A 26961-nucleotide genomic window follows, 5' to 3' on the forward strand; every position below is an offset into this window, starting at 1 on the left:
TCCCAAAGGGCTTTCCTGCTCTTGGGAGCGGGCAGGCCGCTCTCTCCACCTCTTGACAGTGCTGAGATGTTCTGAACACAGGTCTGTCCTCCTCCCTAAAGATCTTATCTTATGAATATATTTAAACATCCTCAATAATATTTAAAAAGTATTAAATAACTTTATATTGACTTCTATTATCTCTTTTAAACATGTGTTCACTGGAAAACATCTCACCTCTAGGTCCTCCAATCGAAAACCTGGTCATTTGCATGACTTTTATTCAAATCGCTTTAAGGTAAAAAAAAAAAAAAAGATCCAAGTAACCCTCTTAATTACTAAAGTCTGGAATTAGAATGTTATATCTTATATAAAATCCCAAACTCCCACAGTCACAATTTTTCCTTTCCCCCAAGTAGCAGAGCCTGTGACAGCTGGACACCTATCGGTGGGGGGCATGGTCAGCCTTTCCTTTCTTTCCAAGATCATCTGCTTCTAATTTGCTCACTGGAATTTCTGCTCAGTCTGGGACTCAGTCAGGGGATTGCTGGAAATCCTTGCTTCATCCCGTTTCCTCTGCTTTGCCACTTTTATTTCTGTAGTTGGTAGGAATGTGGTTTCAGCTCCTTTCTGCTAAGGACTGCTCATCATTTAGTTGGTCCTCCACTGTTAAAACTGAAAATGATCTGCCTGCAGCTCTTGTCTGTGTGTGTGTGTGTGTGTGTGTGTGCGCGTGAGGGGGGCTACTATGTCCTACTATGTCCTCTGCCTCATTGTAACAACTTTACACGATAACCTTGTATATGTACCCTTAAGGAAGAAGCCCTTGGATGTGGGCAAGAGTCAGACACAATTTACTGTATTGCTCAATCAAAGTGAGCATATATTAAGGTCTCCCAGTGATCTATATGAAGGCCCTTTTACCAAGACTGAGATGAGCAGCCGATTCCCCGCATCCCCCAACTTCTTCCTGGGGAGAAACGGGGCTCACAGCCCTTGAATGTCTCTCTCCTTTTCTGCCCTCTCTGTGATTGAGTTTGAGTTATATTAAGTTTTATATACTTATTTAAATATTACTGAAAACATCTATCTTCATCTGGCACCTCATTTAGAATTTCATATCCTTTAGTGTTGGCAACACAATAAAATTCCACTTTAGCTTTCTGTCATGTTTCCATCACTAGCGCAGAGGACACCTTTCTCTCTCTGTTTCCTCAGATGCATGGAGGACTAAGGGAAGTTTTAGGTGCATGAAAGTGAGGCTGTTTATGTATCCATTCATGTAAACTTTTGTCCAAGAAAATAAAGCCATGTGTTTCTTGTTGTTGGCTGTCTTTTTGGGACCAGTGACCCTACCTGGACCTCGGGAAGATTCTTACAGCATCCCCATCTCCCCAGTGTCTGTGGTTGGGAGGAAGGCCCTGTTCTCTGGTTGGTGATGTTATTAGCCACCCCAGGGATCCCCAAGGAAACTCCCGCTTCCTTTTCCCTCTTCCTGACTTCATCCTTTCCTGTTGGGAAAACTGATTAAGTTTGAAACACCGGGAGTGGCTGAAAGCACAAACTCCCAGGTGTCCTATTTATTCTCAGTAGTTCAGCTGAAAAGGAATTAGGCTTTTGGAATTTTCTGGAATACTTGCCTTTGGGAACAAAGGTTTTCGTTGGTTGGGGACAAGTGTGAGGAAGAGTGCAAAGCTGACTTGCAAACTTATAGTTGTGGCTCTTTTAAGAGAAATATTTGGGTCTGCTTGGATAGGAAGGGACTCTGTTTCATTGTAACAACTTTACATGATAACCTAAAGCAGACAAGTCTGCTTAAAAGGCAGAAGCTGAGAGGACACAAACAGGCCATTCAATATGCCCAGATTTTCCAGGCGCAGACAGATCAGAAGGTGTACTGTGCTTAGGGCACCAACTGTGCTGGGTCAGTAATTCTTCTCTCCTGTCTTGGGAAAGAGAAAACACGCCTACTGACCAGCCAGTTTCGGGTGAGCAGGTGAGGCCCTCCCTCTGCTTCAGTCAGGACATTTTGGGTTGCAACTAATTGGTTTAACCGCTAGAGGGACTTCGTTGTGCAGTGCAACTAAAACAATCAGAGGTAGCAGAGAATTGGGGTATGTTCTTACTTCTGTCTGCTGCTTTTGGATCTGCTCTCTGCTGTGAGTGGGCATAAATGAGAGAACCACTAGCACCAGTGAGGGCCAAAGTTTGCTCATTCATGTCCACAGAAGAAAATACCCAGGTGGACCACTTGGCCCCTATGCCAGCCCATCCTTTAAGGACATGATTGCTGCAGATTTGCATTATCCTTATTGGTGAAGATTATCCTGGGGTCTATCCCAGGAAATATGTCCAGCCAAACCATTGACTACTTACCCACTGACCAGGGGAGGGAGAGGCAACTGTCTTGCCTACTAATCACCAATTATGGCACACTTTTTTTTCTAAGTAAAACACTGTGCCCTAGATTTCCTCATAGTTCTTGAGAATCTTCTCTCAGAAACTCAGGTTACCTTCTGTTTAAAAAGTCCTAAAAACTGATCTTCATTTCCTTACACATCTGAGGGCATACAGCTCAAATACACTCAAATTTGGTCCAGCAATGCTTGGACTGGAATAGTTTTCTCTATGGTTTTATAATGTTCCTTTGTTCCTTTTTAAAGCACTGATTTGATCAACATGTCATATTGGATCCAAGAATCAGAGGTTAATCAAGATTTTATATCAATTTTATTTATACATGTCAAATAACAGATCATGACAAAAAATCCTAGGCAATAGAATCTTTAGGGAATCTTTGCTGATTATGGTAGTTAACTTCTTTAAAATTCAACCTGTGCTTCTTACAAAGGCTGTGGATGTGACTACATAGATGCATTACTTAGACCTTACTGCCTATTAGTATATGTAATCTACTTTGTTAAGTTGGGATTAATTTTGTTTTAATTAATTACCTGTTTTAAACAGGTACCAGAAGTAGCTATTAAGCCTAGCTCTGACTCAGCTTTATAGAAACAAAATTACTATCATGATTTCTAATCATGGCAATGTTAGCTTTGTCTTAAGAGTACTAGAAGCTTACATACGTGTTCAAGTTTCCAGCTAGCTATTAATTTTGGTGATACACAATAAAATACTTGAACCGCATTCAATTATATAATTGAAAATAAGGCATTTCTTTAAAATTGTCAAGGTTCTTGGTTTTTCAGGCTGGGTTCATCAAGAGATGACCCTCCTTATTTTCATAAAAGGATTTTCTTTGAGAAAGAAATTTCTAAAAAATGGTTTTTGACATCCCAGTATTCTGTTGGTCTGAGTTTCCCAAACTTTTCTTATTGCTCGTATTGGCTAAAATTCAATACTACTGAAGGAAAAAGGAAAAAAAATAAGTCCATTAGAGCATTTCTAAGCTACAATCCAGGGCAACAGAGATCAGAATAAATGTAATGTAGGCAAATGTAATCAGCTACAGTGTAAGTTTAATTTATTATATCCTTAGGGAGAAACAAAATGTAAGTCCAAAGATCATTATAACTATAAGAGACATGAAGAACAAATTAAAACAAGCAAACAAAACCCACCTTACAAAAGATTATTCCTCAGAAAAACCAGTACATTAAAATTTGTGGCCACCAATAGTCATTTTCCCTTGGAATGTGAAACCAAATACAGTAGATGAATCTCAAACTCATTAAATCAATTATAATACTATTTTACACTTCACTTTTGATTTCCTTTGTGATAGAATCAATGTACTTTTTTTAAACAAGTTTATCTAGCATTTAGTCAGCTTCAAAGCTATTCCTTATTTTGTTCAATGTTTACTTCCCTTGGTGTCCTACCTCGGCATGCTATCATCAGAGACACTGGGTGGTATCAGTGAGGAAGGAAAGGACAAAGATTTACTCATGGGATTGGTGAGAAGCTTGCGGCAACATTAACATTACCAACTCACCTGATGGCATGATGTGGTAGCCTGTATCTCCTCATTCTCCCGAGGGCCTGTTTAGTAAATGGTTCCCTGTGCCAGAAATTGTAATAGGTGCTACACACAAATGACTATTTATTCACATAAGTCACTCATAAGTATTTTGGGGATCAATCAGGTATTACTCTTATAGATGAGACAGTTGAAGATTAAATGATTAAACAAATTTTTCATTTTATACATACAGCCTGAGGCTGGAGTTAAAAGCCAAGTATGCTTAAATACAAAATCCATGCTCTTTATAACACATTGCTATTTCTTTCTACTTATATTATTATTTTAAAGTGGAGAAGTGATTAGACTTTTCTACCCTTAATTTATGCCTAGACATATTGTCAGATTTTCAGTAATCCATAATAGATTTACAGACTAACTAAGGTTGAGACCTTATTGAGCACTGGATTGTGTAATATTTCATTGATTTTAATATGCTCATTTGCCCACATTTTAACATCTTTAAAATCAGGACTCTTATAGTTGATGATAAGGAAGTATTTGTCATAGTCTGATTTTTAAATTTTTAGTTTAAATTTTTTCTTTCTTGGTGGCATTTAAACTAATGGTATGTTTCAATTGATTTGTTTTTTTAAATTAGATGAACTATACTACTTAGCTCTTAAGTAAAACTTAGTAAAATTAGGCAAGGGGAGCAATCCTGCCCCAGGCCCAGTCCCCTCTCTGACATCCCCTGAGCAGAGCTGGGAAAATAAAGATACTTCGTTTAGAGCTGGAGTCAAGTTTGGGGGTTTTGCCTCCCATCACCATTATTCTCCGTTTCCCTTTCCCATGGCCCGGTTCTAACACTGGAATTTCTGCATCTTCCTCAACTTTTCCCTTGGGTAACTGAAAAATTATGTTCATTTTATTATGATTTCAAATTATCTGTAGCCTTTTCCTCCCACCTTTTTTTTAGTCATGTTAACCTAGATTTCAGTCTTTTTATTAAGGGTTCTTTCTATAGTTCCTCTAAAATTTAAATGAAAAAGGATTTTTTAGGTTATGCTCTTTACATATTTATGTGGGATTTTAAGTGATTATTATGTAAACTGTCTATTCTTGTTGCTTCTTTGTTACTGCTTGTTTGCATATAAGGATATTAGCATTTTTCCCTTATGTAAATTCCCACTGCTGCGGATGGGCCTAGCACACTGTTGAAATGGATACAATTTTATTGTGTGAAACACTACATTTTCAAACCTCCACAGAGCTCTGCCCCTCTTCTTTACCACTTTCAAAAATCTTTCACTAATGCCTCTAGGGGAAACTTATCTTTTCATCCTCAGAAAATCTTCAAAGCTTATTTGTAGAGAAGTCACTCAGTTTCCTCTTACGTAAAATGGGGGGTAATGATATCACTACCTACCTTGCTTACAGGATAAATTAGCTAATACATACAAAGCTCAGGACAAATGTCTGGCACCAAAATGCTCAAAAATATTTGTTAATATTAAGCCATTTGGTATATATCATAAACTGACAACCTAGTCCTCTTTCTAGGTATTTTACAGATCATAAATTCCTAGAAAGCAAAGTTTATGTTGCATGCATTTTGGTATCCCTTTTAATGCTTAAAATTGTACCTTACATACTCTGAAAAATTCCATTTTTTATTGATGGGCAAAACTTCCCATTTAGCACCCATCTTATCTGGATCTGTAAGACATATCCGATACTTGTGGGAACCAAGACGTAGAGATCTCCCCATTTAAACTTAGCACAATGGAAATAAAATAAGCTTTCAACTCAGGCAAACTTGAATTTAAGTCCCAGTTTCCTATCACTTTGATATTGAGAGTCACTTAGAACTCTCTGTGACTCAGCCTACTTCTGGAAAAAATGAGTCGTATTTATCCTATGTGCCTTTAGTAGAAATTAAATTATATTATGTGTGTAAACAACCTAGCACAATGCCTGATAGCAGGCTTTCCATGAATAGTTACTATTGATAATTGCTATTGTCGCTATTTAAAAAATCATTAATTTGAGTAGATAACTTTATACCATTAGATCTCAGTTTCTTCATTTATAAACAGGGCTAACATTGTATTAGTGATATAATTTTAAAAAGGACTAAGTTATATACATAAAGCTCCTGTCAAAATGTCTTCACAGAGTAAGTGCTCCATAAATTATTTTTATCTTCCATTCCTGTACTCCCTTTCTCACGTCTAATTCCTTGATATAAAAAGGAGCAATTTCCTTGTTCTTTCAAAAGTGATTATTTCCAAAAGTTCCCCAACTCTTGAGTGTATTGTGCTGTTGTGGAACATTTGCCAAAAATAAAAGCCTAAGGACTTTGGGTCGTTAGGTTAGAAAAGTTATGGGGACCTTTGGAATAACGTTCACCCATCTCCCAACCCCATCGCCATCACCATGCAGCATTCTGGAATTTCCCATGAGCATCTCCAGTCTTAGATTTTCAGTGATGCAGAGAGAATGAACCCTTAAGCCCTTATAAATAGAATTCCTGAGGAATCTTAGTCCATTACGTAGTTTCTACATTTATTCCCCAAGGGTTTTTCAGAGTTATCATTCCTTTGTCTGAACAAAGTGAAAAGATCCTAAAACAAAAACAGAAACAGTGAAGGACCTCTTTCCTAACCTCCTGAATAAGAAGCTCTAGGAAATGTCTTAGATGCTGTTTCCATAAAGTTCCTCAGATAAGATGAGAAAGCTTATGCAGGTCTGTGGACTTGTAGTGGGACACTGCTGTTATAGAGGACAGAATTTTTTATCGGTTGCCTAATTTGACAATAAATCATTGTTATTATCTCCTTATTGAAAGATCAGAATCCAAAGCACAATTGTCATGCTTGCTTATTTGAACATAAAGTTGTTAGCAGTACTGACAGGCCAATTACAGTTGTGTGTATCTCTTTGCAATTGGAATCAGCAATTTCAGAGGATGTGGAAACACCAAAGTACCTGTAAATTGAATGGGCTGGTGTCGTTCCCTCCATTCAACGGCAGGGTTGTGGGAATGTCCATCTAAGACTATATGGCAGGGTCGTTGAAAACTATCAATGTTTTACAAGCCTCAACTGTCCCAAGAACCACAATGTATATGATACACGTATACAGTAAAAAGCTAACTAGAACCACAATACAGGGACGTTCTTTTTCTGTACCCTGCTTTAGGAAGAAAGAAGCAAAGCACAACAAAATAAACCAATATCTGGTCAGTTCTGATTCAGAGTTAAATATACTACTGCTTATTACCTCCACAGCAATTTATACTGACCCCAAGGCACTGCAACACCATCAATCATAGAAGAAATATTATATTAGCTTTACTATACTGTACTTAGCAAGACTGTAAAATGGACTAATGTGTTTTGCAAAGATTTTTTTCAGGTACTTAGGTTGAAACAAAACAGATTTTTCTATTTAACCCCTCAGTTATCCAGAGAAGTTCAATTCATGAGAAATTAACAGAAGTTCCCTAACCATACAAATGTCTACTAAAATAGGTCCCATTATGGTATTATATATATGATATATGTGCAATATAGGGATAAGAAATCAAAAGAATGTGCCCAAGATGGGCTCACCTTGAAACATTCATAATGAGCCTGTAAGTCACATTTGGGTACTGAAGAGACTGTCAGCTCCTGCATCTGTGCTGCTCATGTCAGGGGAAGGGCCATCATTAGAGGAAAGGTAACCCCCATCTCCCATGAACCCTTGCAGAGAGAATATAATTAATTACTCCCAAGTTCCCAAGTGCATTTGTAGTTCCTGACTTAAGTGGAATATGCCTGTCATTTATCTTCATTACTGGCCTGCAACATTAATAAAAATCTGCTTAAGATCTGAGTGTAGAATCACTTCCTATAGATTCCAATTCAATTTAGGAATACCTAAATTGAGGAAACATCCTTCCCTGTCTTTGAGAAGCCAGTTGGTTTTTCCATGCTAACCAAGCTATAGCCATAAACAAAGATGCTGTGGATGTGAAGATCCGTAGCCTGTTCTTCCATTGATCTCTTGCAGACATTAATTTCCATCTAATTGCTTCGACTGGCGCTTTCACCTCAGTGGTACTTACATATGCTTACAGATCTATTTGATGGCCAACTCTTGGGTTTTGAATTATTTAATACCCAATCAGTTTTAGAAATGCTGTCCTTCATACTCTATCCAGAATTTTTGCAAAGGGATACCTATGATGTGGTATTTAATAAAATGGATTTTTTAACCACAGATCTCCTTAATAGTTTACCATCTTTGTAATCCCAAATTATTTTTTGATCAGGTAACCATTGCTTTAATAAAATCAAAATCATAACATCCACATTCCATCTGAGTTTCAAGAGCAGTAGGACATATTATATAGAAAAGATGATAAAATATATTTGTCTCATGAAAATTACGGCTTTGTAAATGTTGGTCTTTCTTTTAACCAGAACCTTACAATTTTAAAACATTTTAAACTGTCACTTTATACATTTTTAAAACAGTCCACACTGGGTTGCTTTTTTCCCCCCAGTAAATGCTCTATTCTATTTTATCTCAGACTGAATATATAACACTGGCTAGGTCTTTCAGCCCTGTGTAGGCAGGGTCCTCAGGCTGCTTGATTTTTGCACTTTGGATATATTAAACATTACCATCTTAACTGTGAGGGTGTGTTCTTCTCAACTAAGATCTTTGTTCTCCAAAACTACTTAATGTTATTTTAATGACAACATTAATGTTAGTTTCATGATTTCCCTTACTTAACTGGGACATGACATTGCATTCATTCAAGTCTTCAAAAGATGAGAACTGTGAGAAGAGCATTGATTGCTGGGCCAGTCCTTATGGATCCATTTGAAATAGCCGTTTCTCTCTTTTCTAATGGCTGCTTACTTTAATCGAGGTATCAACTATCTTGTCAAATATTAGCTGATCTTTTCTAGATAAAATTTTGCTAGCTTTCAAAAAATAATCACAACCCTACTATGTATACACACACACACACACACACACACACACACGCACATATACATAAAACTAACGTAAACAACAAATCAAAAACCAGAGTGACGGAGAAGTCTCTCTGCAATAAAAGTGCTTCTTGAGCCTTCACCGATGCTAGCCAGAAAAAGGACTGAGCCCTGAACAGGAAGTTTCTGCTTCACCAGCAGCAATGCCAGCTAGCAGAAACAGCTTGTCCACCAGACACAAGAAACAGGGCACATTTATGAGGGTCTCAAGGAAAGAAAGATCTTTAAGTTCACATAGACTGTAGATATGAAAGTTAGGCTAATGCAAAGCAGAGGATGTCTGGGGGATAGGTGGTTATAGAATAGGCTTGTGGATGAGTTGTTGATGATGGTCAGACACTGGTTGTGTGCAAGGGGCCTGTGGCAGTGCCAGGGACCTTCCAAATGATTGTTGAAATGGCTTCATACAGGAACATGGAGTTTCAATAGCTTGCGGCTATTGACTGATGACCTTGTCTTATGGCTATTGATTGTCTTTCTCACTCATTAGGTCACTTAATTTAGGACATTTCAGAATTTTCCTTATCATGTATAAGTACATATATTCATACATGCCCAGTAAGCCAGATCTAACAAAAGTTAAGATATGCTCAGAAAGCCACATATTTTTAGATCTCTAAATGATTATTTACCATAAATATTTGTTAAGGCCAATGCAACATTACTGAAATGATTGTTTCATAAAGAAACTAAATGGAAAATTATCCAAAGAACTTGTTGAACATTTCAGATAATTGTTTCTTTTGCCTGTTGAAGTTACCTGAGCCTGAGTTACCCAAATAATTGTTTAACTCTTCATCTTACCATTTCTTGTAGACAGCCTCATATATTAATCAGTCTGCTTTGATGGTCCTTTGAGAATGGTATCTTAATGTGCACTTAAGTGCAATAAATAAACTTGACATTTATAGGAATAAAGGAAATGGTTATAAATTGAGCTGAAAAATGATGCTGCAGTTTAGTGGCCATGTGCCCAGCTACAACACAAGAGAAAGGTTCTACTGTTAAAAAGAAGAAATGGAAGAATATACTTACAGACAACTTCTGTGCACCCCAATCCACTTTATGGCCACCTGATCTGCCTGCTCCCTTCTCCTCAGAGACCAACCATCCTTGCCCCAAGTAGGAAAGACCAAAGTCCTGTCCAGTAAACCCTTGTCCAACTCAGAGTCCAGCACCCCTGAGAGACCTGCTGTGCATTCCAACAGGCTCAGGAGTGGCTCATGGATGTGTAGGGACCTATAAATAATCATTTTTCTACCTCCAGGCCACATCCAATAAGGAATGGTTAAGTAGGATCAGAAAAACCCCATTAAAATTTTTCACTCAGAAAATGGAAGAGGGGGAGAAACATAGAAGCCATTGGTCTATAGCAGTAGTGCAATTCTGTGGGTCAGGAATTGCAAAGCCTTTGCCATGGCCACGTAGGAAGCTCCTTGGTTAGACCCCGCATCTACTCTCAGTGGGGAACTGCCTGTCATGGTTTGTATGGCTCCCAGGTTTGCCTTTTTGGGAGATACTAAGGTTTTGAGGGAATTGCATTGATAAAGAAGAGAAGCCACTAGCCAAAGTAGAAAAGCTTTAGGGGGTGATGTATTGATCCCCAGAGCAGCCCCCCAGGCCTCTTAGCCAGCCCTGAGAGGAAGAGGCTGTGAAAACTATGTGGCTCCAGAAAGGATACTTTTTAATGCCAACTTTTCTCCAATTATAAATGCTTCTGGTCGGGTCCATTGGAGAATCACCATGTCAAAGACCTCTTCCTGTCTTGTTCCTTTATATGTATTAGGCTGTCATTTTTTTATTGGTTACCGTTTTTGGTCATCTTGGTTTCCTTCAGTGTACCACTTGCCACCTTAAGGCCATTTGAAATGATTGGCATTCCTGAGGTGACAACACTGTGATCTGCCTTTGATACTGGCTGACTCACTGTTAAGAGTGCTTAATCCAAGCTTCTGGAGAAAGGCTCCAAGCAGCAGTCCTACCTCCTGCTGTCTGGGGAACACAGCAGTTGGCTTTTCCAACTATGCTCTGCCCCAAATTCTAGGACTCTGAGCAAATTAACAGAGAACTTCCCTCAGCATAATTTCTTTCTTTGGTTCTCTGTAAAATATGAAGTGGTTAATTTCTGCTTGAATTTTGTCTTTTTAGTACCTTGTTACAAGACATCGGCAGTGAGCATCACCAACACCCTGACATTTTCTAAGTGTGTCCCCTAGAACCACAGTCTTAGTATGTAGGGGGTCTGTCCTGAGTTTTATGGATAACAGTTCTACGGATTTTTAATATGGCACAACAGGAATAGCCAGCTTTCTGACCATATCGTCACACCTTTGCCGCATAGTCTTAAGTGTAAGTTAGGGCAACATAAATGTCCCATTATGGGAGGTCATTGAGAGGACGTGACTGCAAAGTGACTGGTGCTCTGGATCCCGGCCATCCTCTAGTCCCTGCCCTGTCCTTGGAATGCAGGCCCCACTCACCATTCCCATAGGCAGAACTCCATCAAGGATGCAGACTTGCCAGAGTAAAGTGGTGTGGAGATGATCTGGACTGTGCATGAGCCTGCGCCCAGTTAAGGCCTCTCTATAAACGGTGAAGATTCCGGAAGGCAAAGGTGGTGATCTCCTCACCTTGCAGCTGCCGCAAGCTGGGTGGGCAAGTTTGCTTGCTCAGGAAACCCGCTTCCTCCCAGTCTGAGATGCTCACCTCTTCCTCCAGTCTCTCTGTGGACCCTGTGTATAAGGGCCATTTGAATTTTCACCCGGGATACTCCTGAGCTTGTGAAGCACCAGCTGGCAAGCCAGCCAAGAGATGGAAGAAATGGGCTTTGGGAAAGAGGCCTGGGCGCGGGGGAGAAATCCAGATTTGGTCCTTCGCCTCTATGAGGGCAGAGAGGCCTGTGCTAGGTGCCCATGGACCATGCCAGTGCTGGGCACCCTGACCCACCAGCTGGCCTAACAGGTCTGTTGGAAGAACTGGGCAAAGGGAAAGGCGGCTGCACTGGGCGCTGGTCTCTGCCTGGGTGGGCTAGCTGGACTCCCACGCCAAACTAGGGCCTGAGGCTCCAGTTAGAAAGTCGAAGCTGAAGTTAGAGAAGGACGTGTAGTTGCCGATTACTCTGCTCACTTCAGGACGAGCAGACAAGGTAGGAGCAGGATAATAACTTGGCGACATTGGTGTGCCATTTGCAAAGCTTCCCTTAAGGTTCTAGCACTTGGGTAAAGAGCCTGAGTGGGATGCTAGGAGGTGGAATCCCTGGGAAAGTGAGGAGAGGGCAGGGAAGGATGTTGTGGTGATTGTCAGTGAGGTGGACAAGCTCTCCATGCTTTTGTATTGAATATACCTCTGTTGGTAATTAATACTGACCCTAAGATAGTGAGTTATATAATTGCTTGAGTGTTTTAGGATACATTTACATAGGAAATATGAAGCTAACTTCATTACTATCTATTTTCTTTTCTTTTTAAAATTTGTTAAATTTTGATATCATTAATATAAAATCACATGGGCAACATTGTAGTTGCTAGATTTCCCCCATTATCAAGTCCCCCCCCCACATACCCCATCACAGTCACTGTCCATGAGCATAGTAAGACGCTATAGAGTCACTACTTGTCTTCCCTGTGCTATACTGCCTTCCCTGTTATTACTGTCTATTTTCAAATAAATTTCCAGGGAATGCTAGAATAATGAGAGAAATATAAGGGAGAATGTTATTCTCTAGCCTTAAATATACAAAGCTACTAAAAGTTTCATTATTAACCTATGCCCTTCATAATGATTTAAAATATTAAATGTCAACAAGCAATGCTGAAACAATTGGGTATACATGTGCAAAAAACATGAACTTTGATTCTTTTTTTGCATTGTGTAGACAAATTAACTCAAACGGATCATGAATCTAAAAGCATAAACAAAAAATGTAACATTTTTAAAAGTAAATGTAGGAGAAAACCTTTGTGACCTTGAGACAGGCACAGGTTTCTTAGATACAACATCAAAAGCCCAAGTTATGAAAGAAAAAAATGAAGATACATCAAACTTCATTACCACGAAAGGCATGTGCTCTTTGAAGGATGCTGTTGACAGAATAAAAAGACAAACAGATTGGGAGAAAATATTTGCAAAGCACATATCTGATAAATAATTTGTATCCAGAACATAAAAATAACTGTCTAAATTCAATAATAAGAAAATAACAGCCCAATCAAAAGAGAAGTAAAAGATTTGTACAGACTCTGCATATTACCAAAGAAGATACACAGATGGCAGAGACGCACATAAAGAGATAGTTAGCATCATTAATAGAAGGGAATTTCAAATGAAAACTGCAATGAGATACCATTACACACCTATAAGAATTGCTGAAGTTAAGAAAACTGACCATAACAAGCACTGGTGAGGATGTTATAGCAATTAGAATTCTTATAACTACTGTTGATGGGAATGTAAAGTGGTACAATCATTCTGGAAAACAGGCAGTTTGTTAAAACAGTAGTTGTATACCTATCATATGACTTAGCCATTTCACTTCTAGGTATTTACCAAAGAAAAATGAATATGAGTGTCCATGCAAAGTACATGAATGGTCATAGTATCTTAATCTTTTAATAGCCCCAAATTGGAAACAATGCAAATGTCCATCAATAGATGAACAGATAAATAAATAGTGGTATATTCATTCATACAAGGGAACACTAGTCAGCAATTAAAATAAAAGAACTGTCGATATGCAACAACTTGGTAAATCTCAATTGATTATGGTAAGTGAAAGAAGCTAGAACAGAAAAGAATATGTACTATATTGTTCCATTTATATAAAATTCTAGAAGATTCAAAGAATTTCATGATCACAGAAAGAAGATCAGTGACGAGAAGGGAATTAGGAGGAGTTAGATGGGTGGGACAGAGGCGTTCTGAAGGTGTGAAAGCATATTAATTTTCTTGATTGTGGTGATGGTTTCATAGATGTATAAAGAAAGCAACCAAAGTGTACACTTAAAATATGTATATTTTACTATATGTTTTTATTCAATAAGACTCTTAAAAGTAAAAAAACGATATCTTTATTAAGCTCTTTTGGTTCATCATATAAGCAGAAGACCTATGTATGACAATTAAATATCAGATTGTAATGAGATTATAATTAATAGTTTGGCATTTGCAACTCCTTGTTAGAAAGATTGACCACAGCATTTCTCATAACATGCTTTGTATGTTATCAAGCTAAAAATAGGTGTACTAAGACTCACTTTCAAAAAGTCTTCTCAAACTACAAAGTGTCCCATGTACCATTGTAAGATAATTAACTCAATTGAAAGTACATTTAGTCAAAGCTGCCAAGGTCACACAGATCAGTTGAAAATAACAATTTCTTTTTGCTTTTACAAATATTATTTGATATACAAATAGTACTAATATTAGTCTCCTATTAGATTTGAAGCCATTAAACATTATATATTAAATGTTTACATTTTAGATTAAATCCTTATAATACTTAAAAAGGCTATATGGATGGCACAGGATTAATTATTTTGACATTATTTATTAATTTTAAGTCTGAGTTGCTTTCACTGGTTCTTGCTTCTTAGAAATATTCATTGATAATTTATCTTTTAAAGAACTAGGCTGACAATTCAAGGCACCTTTTTAATAAACTGCAGCCTGTCCTTCCTCCCTCCCTTTCCCCCTCATCTTCCTCTCCATCTCACTTCTTTCTCTTCACTTTACCTTTTCTTCCTCATCCTCCCACCACTTTTTTTTTATGTTTAAAACTTATTTATTGGGCACTTATGATTCTAGCTTCTGGGGTTATAGGAGTTGGGAGCCCTCACCTTAATTTTAGATATTATTTTCTTGTTAGTGAGGAAAGGCAATGCTCCCAACCTAGAGGTGGGAGTGGCTGGAGGGGAGCCAAGAGTGGGCGCCAGACTCCTGAAGAGAGGGTCACCCAGCCACTGCAGCCGTCACCGCAGCTCCTGTGCTCTTTTCATCACTCCAAGCCAAACAGTGCTGTATTTAGAGTAATCATGTACCATGAGTTTACCATGTTAAAGAAGTAAGAATTTCAGTAGTTTCCTGTCTTCTTAAAATCTTGTTGGTTGTAAAAAGTAAAAGGGCTTAATCTGTTATAATTTGATTTCTCATAATATCCATTAGAATGAAAATTAGGTTTACAGAGGCCTTTTTCCTAGAGCAACCCCAGATCCTGGTTTCCTTCCGACTGTCCCATTCATTTCCTTCAGTAATCATATTTAGTAGTCTTGTAACCTTGGAAAAATTACTTACCTTCTGTGAGCCTTAGTTGCCTTATATGTGTAGGAATACATACTTTGATAAATAAATCAGATGATAGATGTACATAGGGCCTGACCCATAACAATGGCCAAATGAATAAAAGTATCACTCGTTTTACTCTCATTCAGTATTTTGAGTTGCCTGGTTACCTAGTACAATTGAATCTCATTTTATCCAGTAAAGAAATATTTTATGCAAATACAATTTTAGTTGTTAGGGTCATAAGTACCTTTTACATGAATTGTTCAGTCTTTTACCACTCACTAGTCTTCATTATTACAAATGAAAATAAATTATTTTCAGTGATTGACTGGCAAGGCTGATCTTTTAGATAGGGGTAATCAGTAATAAGGGTTGAATCATCTTTCTAGATTTCTTGCTTCTAGAAGCTTCATTTGGAAGCTGAGATGGCCTCATCAGCTCTCCTGAGACAGGCAGATTGCAGGCACTTGCTGGTTGAGCTTTACCTTCTGTTATCTTGACGTGTTGATCTAATACTTAGGATAGCTATCTATTTAGATCTTCCAGAACAATCTTTGTTTCCAAAATGCTATCCCATTGTCCTCCCTGAAGTACACTCAGATTTGTTATACTGTGTTAAGGCTTTTGGTTTTAAATGCCAAATCAGTGTGCCAAAGCTACTTAGCTAGTCTGGCTTCATCTCTGCTCCACATTATGGCCTTGCTCCTGGTGTTGGCCTTGATACTCTGCCTTGAGCTGGGACGATTTCCTATCTCAGTTTCTCCATTCAATTTGCTTTTGTGAAATTTCTCTGGAGTTCACGTGTCACTTCTTACATTATATTAGCATGTTCACACCTATTTTGTGAATGGTTTGTCTTTTTTTTTTGTGAAGATTTGAAAAATATGCCAAAATAACCTGAGGAAACCTTGTGAAATTTCAATGCAAACATATGGGAGGGACACAACAAGGCTCAAAATAGCTACTTGGATTTTCATGGCAGCGCGATTATTTTGTGAAAGTAGAAATTTGACTTCTTGCAAAAAAAAGAAACAAAAAAGATTTTCAAGCAGGCAGTCTCTCTAAAAGTGTGTCAACTCCTATTCTCCATGAAGTTTGCCCATCATTTAATAAAAATACTATACTTAAATATTCCATAATAGGGGTTAGAAATTAGATACGGCAAATCTTGGGGATAGTGAATTAATGTTTTTAATGATCTAAGATTATCTACCATGTAGGTCTTAACTTTTGTGACTGCCTAAAAAACAGTGATATTAGCCCTTGAATTTTCTTTCTCATTGGCCCTAGTGCCTGATTTATACATATTACAGTTGACTGGATGTACCGTGTGGTGATAAGAACCATCAGTTGGACTTGTATCTAATAGGACATTTCATTTATAAAATGCCATTTAGTGACTATCCATTATATGCTTTGTATTGAGCTTGGAGCTGGAAATAAAAAGACACTAGGAATAAGATATTGTTCCTAAATCTGGGGAACTCATGTTTCCAGATGAGAACTAAATCACTTACCCATTTGAAGAAGCAATCATGCTATTCATTGGGAAAAGTTGTTGTTTGGAATTAATGACACCAACAGAATAATTATTTGATTATTTATTTATTTTTAACTGGTTGCCTTGGCAATGTGAAAAAATAACCTAAGCCAGTTGAAAACAATGAAAGAGTTTTATTTTGGTCCATTCTTTTTTCCTTGTCCAGGTTTGGTCTGACTGCTCACAAAGAAGTTACTGAAGCAGTTCAGGTGAGAAATGATGACTGAATAAACCAGAGTGGCAGCAGTGAAGTGGAGAAGAGGAGACAAGCTTGGAATAAATGTGGGAAGGAGAGATGCGGAATTACTGATGGAGAGGATAGGAAGCTGAGAAAAAACTTTAATTTTGAGATGTCCCTTAGACATCCACGTGAAATGTTTAGGGGTTGGCTGAATATATGTCTCAGTCTCAAGGGAGAGGCAAGGTCTAGAAATGGATAGGTGATCAGGTTCTTGTTGAGACACTTCTACTAAGACCCATGTCCCTGCTAAGGTGAGCTCGTTTCCCTATTTGAAGGTCAGGGGTCAAGCGTGATGTTCAGGCTGATAGGTTGGTTAGAAGCATGAATTTTAGTGAGACAGTTAGAAGCCTCGTTTCGCATCTTGTTCTCTGTGACTTTGAAGCCTTAATCCCTCTGAATCTCCGTATCTTTTCTGATGATAAGATATTTGTGAGGTTTAAATAGAATAATGCACATAAGAATTTAGTATAGTTTGAAGCATAGAGTAATCACTCAAGAAAGAAGTCAGCAATCTCAATGAAAGCAGAAAGTTTGTAGGTCTTAAAAAGTGGAATGAATATGAAGAAAAGCCCTTATAAAGAGTGGTTAAATTAAATGGGATTGTTTTGCATTTAAAAGTGCCAGGAAATACTGTGAAAGACCTCGAAAAGGGCAAAAAAATTATTCCTGGTCACTCTGTGCCTTCTGGGCTGTCTTTGACTTACTCTATAGCTGAATAAATTGTAGAAAAATTAGTAATACAAAATGATTCTTGTTCATAGAAATGCCAATGAGTTGTGCCCAGAGGGAAAGCAATCTATTTATACATTAATTTCAGCTTTTGTGATTGCCTTTATATGTATAGCCTTTGAATTTTTCTTTGAACTGGCTAGACATCTTACTGGTTCCCTCATTAATGAGTTAAATAAGACCTTGAGCATGTATTCACTTTATATTTGCATGAGAGTTAGGAGTTTGTTTTAAAAAAATTATCCTTTAACAAAAGTAGAGAGTAATTTTATCTATCGCCTTTCAGTTTAATGAAGAAAAATTGTAAGTAATGTGGACATACAAAGAGAAGTTACTAAAATATTTAATTAGAAGGAGGGATGTAGGTATGTGCTTTGATAAATGTTACTGGACTTGGACTATATTTCTAGTCTGATAAAATATTATGCAAATCTTGAAATGCTTTAAGCAATGTTTCCTAAATGTGTCCTGTGAAACATGAATATATTAAGAAATGTTTATGGATGGTCTGGAAAAAAATAAAAGAATTAATTTGGGGAAAAGACTAGATTCATCTAAGTTAAATTGATTCCTTTACTGTAGATCTTCTCAGAGTTTTTACTAAGTTAAACACATTGTAAACAGCTGAGAGGGAGGGAATGCCCCACACATCTCAGACTTAAAGGCTATAGAAACTTTCCTTCTCTTTATTTCATATCTACTGACATTGACATCTCTCAAGACACACATGTGAACAAATCAGTTTGTTTAAAACCTGATTGAAAGGAAGGCTTGTGAAATTTCCAGTAAGGAAATGACAGGGATAGTCTAAGGGCCGAGACAGCGTAGGGATGGGACTGTGCTGCAGTCACCTGGCTTCCAAGGACCTCCTTCATGCCACCGTTGGGGATCAGCCCTCAGAGGGCCCTCATGACTCTCTGCACAGTGGTAAGGCACTAACAATGCCACACACCTTTTAAAACCTGCTGTTAAAGGACATCATGCCTTTGTATTTCAAACATGACATTTGTGCCTAAATTTAAATTGCTCTAATATACAGGTAACTAGCATTGGGTGCTCACTTTCTAAAGCCCATAAACCTCACGTAATTTAGGGAACAGTTTATTGATGGAAGAAAGAAAGGGGGAAAGTGGTATTTGATTTGAGGGCTTAGGTCCTAAAATGACTTCTCTCCAAATCCCTAAAACACATCAGGATAAAAAAAAAATTGCAGGGACTCATATAACTGTTCCATATTATACTACAGTACTTCTGGAGGTCTTTATTTAAATTGTTAATTTGATGAATCTAAAACGTTTTAGTGTTTCGTGTTTTAAGTGTTTTTTTTAACTTTTAAGGTATTAAAATTTAAGGTATTAAAATAAAAAATATAGACATAATATACATAAGAACAAATGAAATAGACATGACTTCCTTAGAGCAGTGTTTATATGATATTTCTATGAGTCAAACATTCACTGAGGGCTTTGTAGAATAGATAAGGAAAATGTAGTTCTTTTCTGCTTAAAGGAAAACCTAGTCTGATTGAAGATTTAATAATACATGTAACCCCAAAAAGTTGGAAAACAATATAACAGTGAAATTAAACAAGTGAGAAGTTGCATGAGCATTATAACTACATATGAGAAAGGAATTGGTGTAGGTTGGAATAGGGAGAATGAGAATCATGAATTTTGAGATAGGAAAGTTCCAGGGACTTGGGTGTAGGCAGGTGATTTACCAGGTGTGGTGTAGGAGGAGGTAGCAGAGAAAATAAGAAAAGGTAAAATAAAGTTTTTGTAACTAGGGTTTCATGTTGAGGAGTAAGGGCAAAAAATCAAAATAATGCATAGTGAAATCAGGTAAGAAATTTTGAAGGATTTTGACATACAGTCCCATTATTCTAATAAGCCACCAAACTTTATGGATCCTTTGGTAAATTCTATAAGTTTTAAAAAGAGTATCACTGGTTGTTTTTATATATTTTTGATATATGGTAAAATCTCACTAATTCAGATAAATTGAATTAGATAGGAGTCTGTACTAGGTACATTTATGGATTGTGGAGCATTTATTAAAAAATGAGTTCTATTTCTTTTCTGTAGTTATGAGAACATTAACTACACAATGAATGTGTTGTCTTGTTAAGCTTCTTGAGACTATTAGTATATTTTCAAAGAATAATTTTCAGTTAGAATTTTTCCTCCCAAATAATCCTTTTCCTAAGGAAAAGGTGTTTAAGTGACCAGTTTCTGAGTGTTTTTAACTATCATGTGTACATCTCACTTTTATTTGTTAATTGGCTAAGCACTCTTTTCCTTGGTGAAAGTGAATTTCTTAGTCAAAGTGAATTTCATCCTAGCTGCTCTGGACGTTTTCTGTTTGCGCCTCCGCACACCTGCTAGGGCCCTGCGCCCTGCGCTGCGCCTGGGAGGCTGGCCTTTAGGACCTGCACCACCGGGTGCCCTGGCTTCCTGTAGCTTAGCCAATGGGAGGAGCCGACAGGACCTCCAGAAGGTGGGAGCGGGCCGTATGCAGGAACGGAGTTGTTCCCAAGCCCTTTCCCTGCCACACACGAACTGCTCCTCTGCTGAAGGCCGCGGCTTCCCATGGAATGGCCTTATCCTCCCGGGACCGCGTGCTCCCTTCTGCCTTCAGGCCTGGGGAGTAACGGTTTTCTGCCATTCTTACTCCAGGTCTTACATCATTGCTTGTTGGTTGCTCATAAAGGGAACTAGAGTGCTGTAAGAATTCTTTTTTTAAAAATACCTCAACTGCTCTATTTGAGAGTGCTGTTTCCTGCTGGGACTCTAACAGACAAAATAACTTTATTCAAATAATTAAAAAAATTAATAATTAACAAAAATTGTAAATGGAGCACAAAATGTAATATTTTGCTGAATATATGAACATATTTCAAATGTGTTTAATAGGATATTTTGTTAAGAATTAATTCATCCAATTACTTTTAAGAAACAGTTGATGCCCATTACGTTCCAGGCATTACTATGTGATAGGAATATAAAGCAGGTCAAAATTGCCAGGCATTTATATTTACATATATATCTATATATATATATATAGTATTAATAATGAAAAATATTAATATCAATGCACCAATCATTTACTATTAATGACATAAATACACTAATTCATATTCATATTAACAGTAATATATGGATTTGACATATCCTCAATATGTCAAGCCCATATTTTATTAAGGTTAATATTAATATAATTACTATATTGTTGGGAGCCACACAAAGACAACAAGATGGCCACAGTTCATGAGGTTCCTGCTTCACTTCTTGGAGATTAGCTACGAGCCCGCGCGCGCCAACAAGGAAGCCCGCGCGCGCCAAGAGATACTCTTCTCCCCCTCCTTCCCCATTGTCATATACCAATCAGAATGTAACTCGCTGCGCCACCCCTGCTATGCAGCCAATCCCCTGCCTACAAGTATCCTATGGCCCACTCTGCCCCTGAACACTGGTGTATATCTACCCCCGTCTTACAATAAAATTTGAAGGCTTGATCAGAATACTGTCTTGCCTTCGCTCTTCTCTCGCCCCCATTTTCTTTCAGGTCGGATCCCCCTCGTCCCCACGAATAACTAAGTCCCGCTGGACGGGACAAGTGGCGCCCAACGTGGGGCCAGAGGCGCGGATCCTTCGCAGGCGGACCCCCGAGTAAGATATCGTCTGGCCAGACCCCTTCTTGATGAAACAATAGGAGACGCCTTTCGCCGCTCACGGAGGTCGTCGTCCCTGGTGAGTACCGGCCGCCTTATAAGAAAATGGGAACTAGATTAAGTAAAGAAGCGGTCTTCATAAGAGACCTAAAAAGTTCACTTAGGGAGAGAGGAGTTCGAGTTAAAAAGAAAGACTTGGTAAAGTTTTTTATTTTTGTTGATGAAGTCTGTCCGTGGTTTATTGTTAATGGCCCCGAAATTCATCCTAAAAAATGGCAAAAAGTAGGTAGAGATCTAAATGATTATCTTATCAAAAACGGCCCTGACTCTGTTCCTGTTTCAGTATTTTCCTATTGGAGCCTTATCAGAGATATTGTTGAAAATACTGACCCTGATAAACGTCAACTCCTGTCAGTGGCAGAATATTGCCTCCGCCCCCTATCTCGGGCAGCCTCAAAATCGTCTCTTTCGAGTGATCCCCCTGCTCCAAAATCAGCTAAATCCCCCTCCCCTAGCCTGACACCATCTTTGCTCGGTGCCCTCCATGATACCCCTCCCAAATGTTGCATTTATCCGCCTCTCCCTCGAGATTCGGACTTTGTCGATACACAAAAGGTTTTTCCGGTCGTGACTAAGAGCCAAAATAGCGAACCTTTAGATCCGGGAGACGCGGCCGAACTAGAAGACGAGGCGGCCAGGTATCACAACCCAGATTGGCCCCTTGCCGCCCCGTCGCTTAACCCCCCTTCTTACACTCCCCCTATTCGGCCTCCCAATGTTTGCGCCCCGGCCTTTTTGCCTCCGTCGGCCCCTCCGCTACCCCCTCCGGCTCCCGGTCCTGTTAGCCCCCCTACCAGCACTGAAGACCTAATAGCACAGATAGTAGAACAAAGAATAACTTGCCATCTCCAAAAATTGGTTGTCTCCCAACCAGTTCGTCCCTCATTATCTTCGCAAAGGAGCCTCTCTAAGAAACCGCTTACAGCCACAAAACCTAAAAAACTGCTCTTTCCTGTTCTTACCCGGGCCTCCGCCCGCTCTGGCCCCACCTCCACAACACGTAGCCCAGAAGAAGGCGATCTTGAAAGCGATGGTGAAGACGCCCCTGCTACTCAGGAATTAGAAAGTGAGGGGGAAGAGCAGGCTGAGCCAGAGCCGGCCGAGCCTGCCGATGGCCCTAGAGAATTTCACAAAATCCATTTCAAAAGCTTAAAAGAGCTGAACGCGGCCGTTAAAGCTTATGGCCCCAATGCCCCTTTTACCCTTTCTGTTCTTGATTCGCTGTCTCGAGGAGGACATTTACTCCCAGGTGAATGGCTGCGTATAGTCCAGGCTGTGCTTACCCGTGGTCAGTTTCTAACTTGGAAGGCAGATTTTGCTGACCGCTGTCAGACCATCGCTGCTGCCAATGTAAAAGACCCTCATTCCCCAACAGCGTCCTGGACGTTTGATAAGCTTACGGGACAGGGCAGATATATCTCTGAAACCAGGCAGCAGTGCCTTCCCCTTGGTCTTTTATCTCAAGTGAAAGATGCCGCTTTGGGCGCTTGGATATCACTCCCTGCTTCCGGGACTGCTAACACTCCTCTAACTAAGATCACTCAAAGCTCGCAAGAAGACTATAGCGAATTTGTTAGCAGATTGTTAGAGGCCGCCGAAAGGACCCTTGGTTCCGCGGCTGCCAATGATAAGATTGTAAAACAGCTAGCCTATGAAAACGCCAATTCGGCATGTCGAGCCGTCCTCCGCGGTAAGACTCGAGACAAAACTCTTGATGAAATGCTGAGAATGTGTAGAGATGTCGATCCTTTTACATCCAAAGTCCAAGCCCTTTTAGCTGTAGGTGCCGCTGTTCAGACTCCCCCGGCTTCTTATCCTCCTTCCTTCCCCAGGGGCGCACCGCCTATGCGTAACTGCTTTAAATGTGGACAGCCAGGCCATTTCGCTCGCCAATGCCCTACCTCAGCTCCTCCTCCTAGAGTTGGGTCAGTCCCCGGTATTTGCCCTCACTGCCATAAGGGGCGGCACTGGGCCAAAGAGTGCCGTAACAATCCAACAAATCCTTTTTATAGTACCACAAATCCTTTCACCCCCCCTTTTCAGGGAAACGGGCTGAGGGGCCAGCCCCGGGCCCCCCAGCCAATTCCATTTCAGCCGGCCTCGGGGAACAGCCTAGCTGTAGCACTCCCGCCCTCTATCGGGCCACACCCGGGAGTGCAGGACTTGACCTCTGTGCCTCCTCCTCAACAATATTAACGCCTGAAGAGGGAGTTACAATTATTTCCACAGGAATTTATGGCCCACCTCCCAAAGATACTTATTTTCTAATTTTAGGGCGAGCTTCCACCACAATAAACGGCCTTATTGTCCACCCTTCCTTAGTTGACAATGACTATACTGGAGAAATAAAAATTCTTGCTAGTGCTCCCCAGTGCCCTGTCAGCATTATGAAAGGTCAGCGCCTTGTGCAGGCACTCCCCCTCCCTTTAAGTACGTCTCACCCTGCTATTCATAAGAAGCGAGGCTCCTCTACCCCAGGTTCTTCAGACTTATATTGGATCCAAGCTATTACTAAAGAACGCCCCACTCTTAAGCTTAAGATCCAAGGAAAAGTATTTGAAGGAATTTTAGATTCGGGGGCCGACTCTACGGTCATATCTCAGGCTTCATGGCCCTCCAGCTGGCCCTTACACGCTTCCTTGACCCATCTACAAGGAATTGGGCAGTCAAGAAACACCTTACAGAGCTCACAGTTACTAAACTGGGAAGATGAAGAAGGAAATACCGGATTCATTCAACCCTTCGTAGTTCCTGGGTTGCCAGTAAATCTTTGGGGAAGAGATATCCTTTCTCAAATGAAAGTCATCATGTGTAGCCCTAATGAAGTTGTAACACAGCAGATGCTCTCACAGGGTTACCTCCCTGGTCAGGGGTTGGGCAAACTAAAACAGGGAGATCCCAACCCGATACTGGCCACGCCTAAGATAGACCGCTCAGGTTTAGGGTTTGAAAAACATTTTTCGTAAGGGCCGTTGCTCCTCCTGCACTCCAGGCAGACAAGATTACTTGGAAAAGTGATGTTCCTGTCTGGATCGATCAATGGCCCCTTACCACTACAAAATTAAATGCAGCCATAGAGTTAGTGCAGGAACAGCTGGCTGCTGGACATATTGAACCTTCTACATCCCCTTGGAACACCCCAATCTTTGTAATCCAAAAGAAATCAGGCAAGTGGAGGCTCCTACAAGACCTCAGGGCGGTTAATAAGACCATGGTCCCTATGGGTGCATTACAACCGGGAATTCCCTCTCCAATAGCCATTCCTAAAGGGTATGTCAAATTAGTAATTGATCTAAAAGATTGCTTTTTCTCCATACCTTTGCATCCTGATGATTGCAAACGTTTTGCCTTTAGTATACCCATTACCAATTGTGTAGGGCCTTCTCCCCGGTTTCAGTGGAGAGTTCTCCCACAAGGAATGGCCAACAGCCCTACTCTTTGCCAAAAGTTTGTAGCCCAGACTATAGACCCCTTTAGGTTGCTCTTCCCCACTTTGTATATTATCCATTATATGGACGATATTCTTCTTGCCGGTCCTGACCAGCAACAGCTCTATGCGGCCAGTCAACAGCTAGTCACTGCCCTCCGAGATCGAGGACTACAAATTTCCCCAGAAAAGGTCCAGGTCCACCCCCCCCAACTATTTTTAGGCTTTGAATTATTTTCTAATAAAATCCTCACTCAAAAAATTCAGTTAAAGAGAAGCTCCTTAAACACTCTTAATGATTTTCAGCGTCTGCTAGGAGACATCAACTGGCTCAGGCCTTATTTAAAGCTGACCACCGGAGAGTTAAAGCCTTTGTTTGATGTCCTACGTGGAGACCCTGATCCTTCCTCCCCCCGCTCGCTCTCATCAGAAGCACAAAGGGCATTAACCATTGTAGAGCGGGCTATTTCTGAACAGACCATTAGCTACTTCTCTCCACATCTAAGTTTGTGGCTGCTCATTTTCCCTACCCCCTTCTCCCCTACAGGAGTCCTTTGGCAAAACCATCCACTATTTTGGGTTCATTTGCCAGCCTCCCCCCCTAGAGTCTTAGCTACCTATCCTCAATTAGTTGCTGCCCTCTTACGTTTAGGCCGAGAGGCAGCTCTCAAGTTGTTTGGGAGAGACCCTGAAGTTATAACCCTCCCATACAATACATCTCAATTACAATGGCTTATTCAACATGATGATGATTGGGCAATTAGCTGCACCTCCTTCCAGGGGACAATAGACAATCATTACCCTGCAGACAGATTAGTCCAGTTCCTTCAAAAGACCCCGGTTGTCTTTCCCAAAAGGACTAAAACCACGCCAATTGCTGGGGCCGTAATGGTGTTCTCTGATGGGTCCTCCTCCGGCATAGCCGCTTTCAGTATTAATGGGCAAGTTACTCGAATACAGACAGACCTCTCTTCTGCACAGCTTGTTGAACTAACTGCAATAATCAAGGTTTTTGAGCTTTTAATAGATGCCCCCTTTAACCTTTACACTGATAGTGCCTATGTAGCAACCTCTGTTCCCCTATTAGAGACAGTGCCTTACATACGTCCCTCTACAAATGCTTCCCCCCTATTCGCAAAATTGCAAAAATTAATTTTAAGCCGCGATGCCCCTTTTTTCATCGGGCACATACGCGCTCACACTGGCCTTCCAGGGCCGCTTGCCAAAGGCAATGACAGGGTTGATCTGGCGACTCAATTAGTAGCCTCTGTCACGCCAGACTCACCCTTGGCTGCAGCCCAATGGGCTCATGAACTACATCATCTCAATGCTCACACTCTTAGACTCAAATTTTCAATCACCCGAGAACAGGCCCGCCAAATAGTTCGACAATGTCAAGGATGTCTAACTCTCCTCCCAGAGCCTCATAACGGAATCAACCCCCGGGGGTTAGTCCCAGGAGAGATATGGCAAATGGATGTCACTCATTACCCTCCCTTTGGTAAATTAAAATATATCCATGTGTCTATTGACACATGTAGTGGTTTCCTATGTGCATCCTTGCAAACGGGAGAGGCAACTAAAAATGTTATTACCCATGTTCTCTCATGCCTGGCATATCTACCACAACCTAAAATCTTAAAAACTGACAATGGGCCTGGATACGCCAGCTCTAGCTTTAAACAGTTCTGTGCGCAGTTAGATATTAAGCACGTAACAGGAATTCCCTATAATCCCCAAGGCCAAGGCATTGTTGAAAGAGCCCACTTAACCCTTAAAAACATGTTATTCAAACTTCAGTCGGGGGGAGAAGTACTCTATCCGAGAACAGGTAATGCAAAGACACTCCTAAATCATGCACTGTTTGTTCTCAATTTCCTTACTTATGACTCCGCGGGTAAAACCGCTGCTGATCGCCTTTGGCATCCCTCCACGGCAGATAATTATGCACAGGCTATGTGGAGAGATCCGATGACCAACACATGGCACGGGCCTGACCCCGTACTCATATGGGGGAAAGGACATGCTTGTATATATGATGCTAAGGCACAAAATGCCCG

The sequence above is a fragment of the Manis javanica genome, chromosome 9 (genome assembly GCF_040802235.1).
Source record: "Manis javanica isolate MJ-LG chromosome 9, MJ_LKY, whole genome shotgun sequence".
Lineage (NCBI taxonomy): Eukaryota > Metazoa > Chordata > Mammalia > Pholidota > Manidae > Manis > Manis javanica.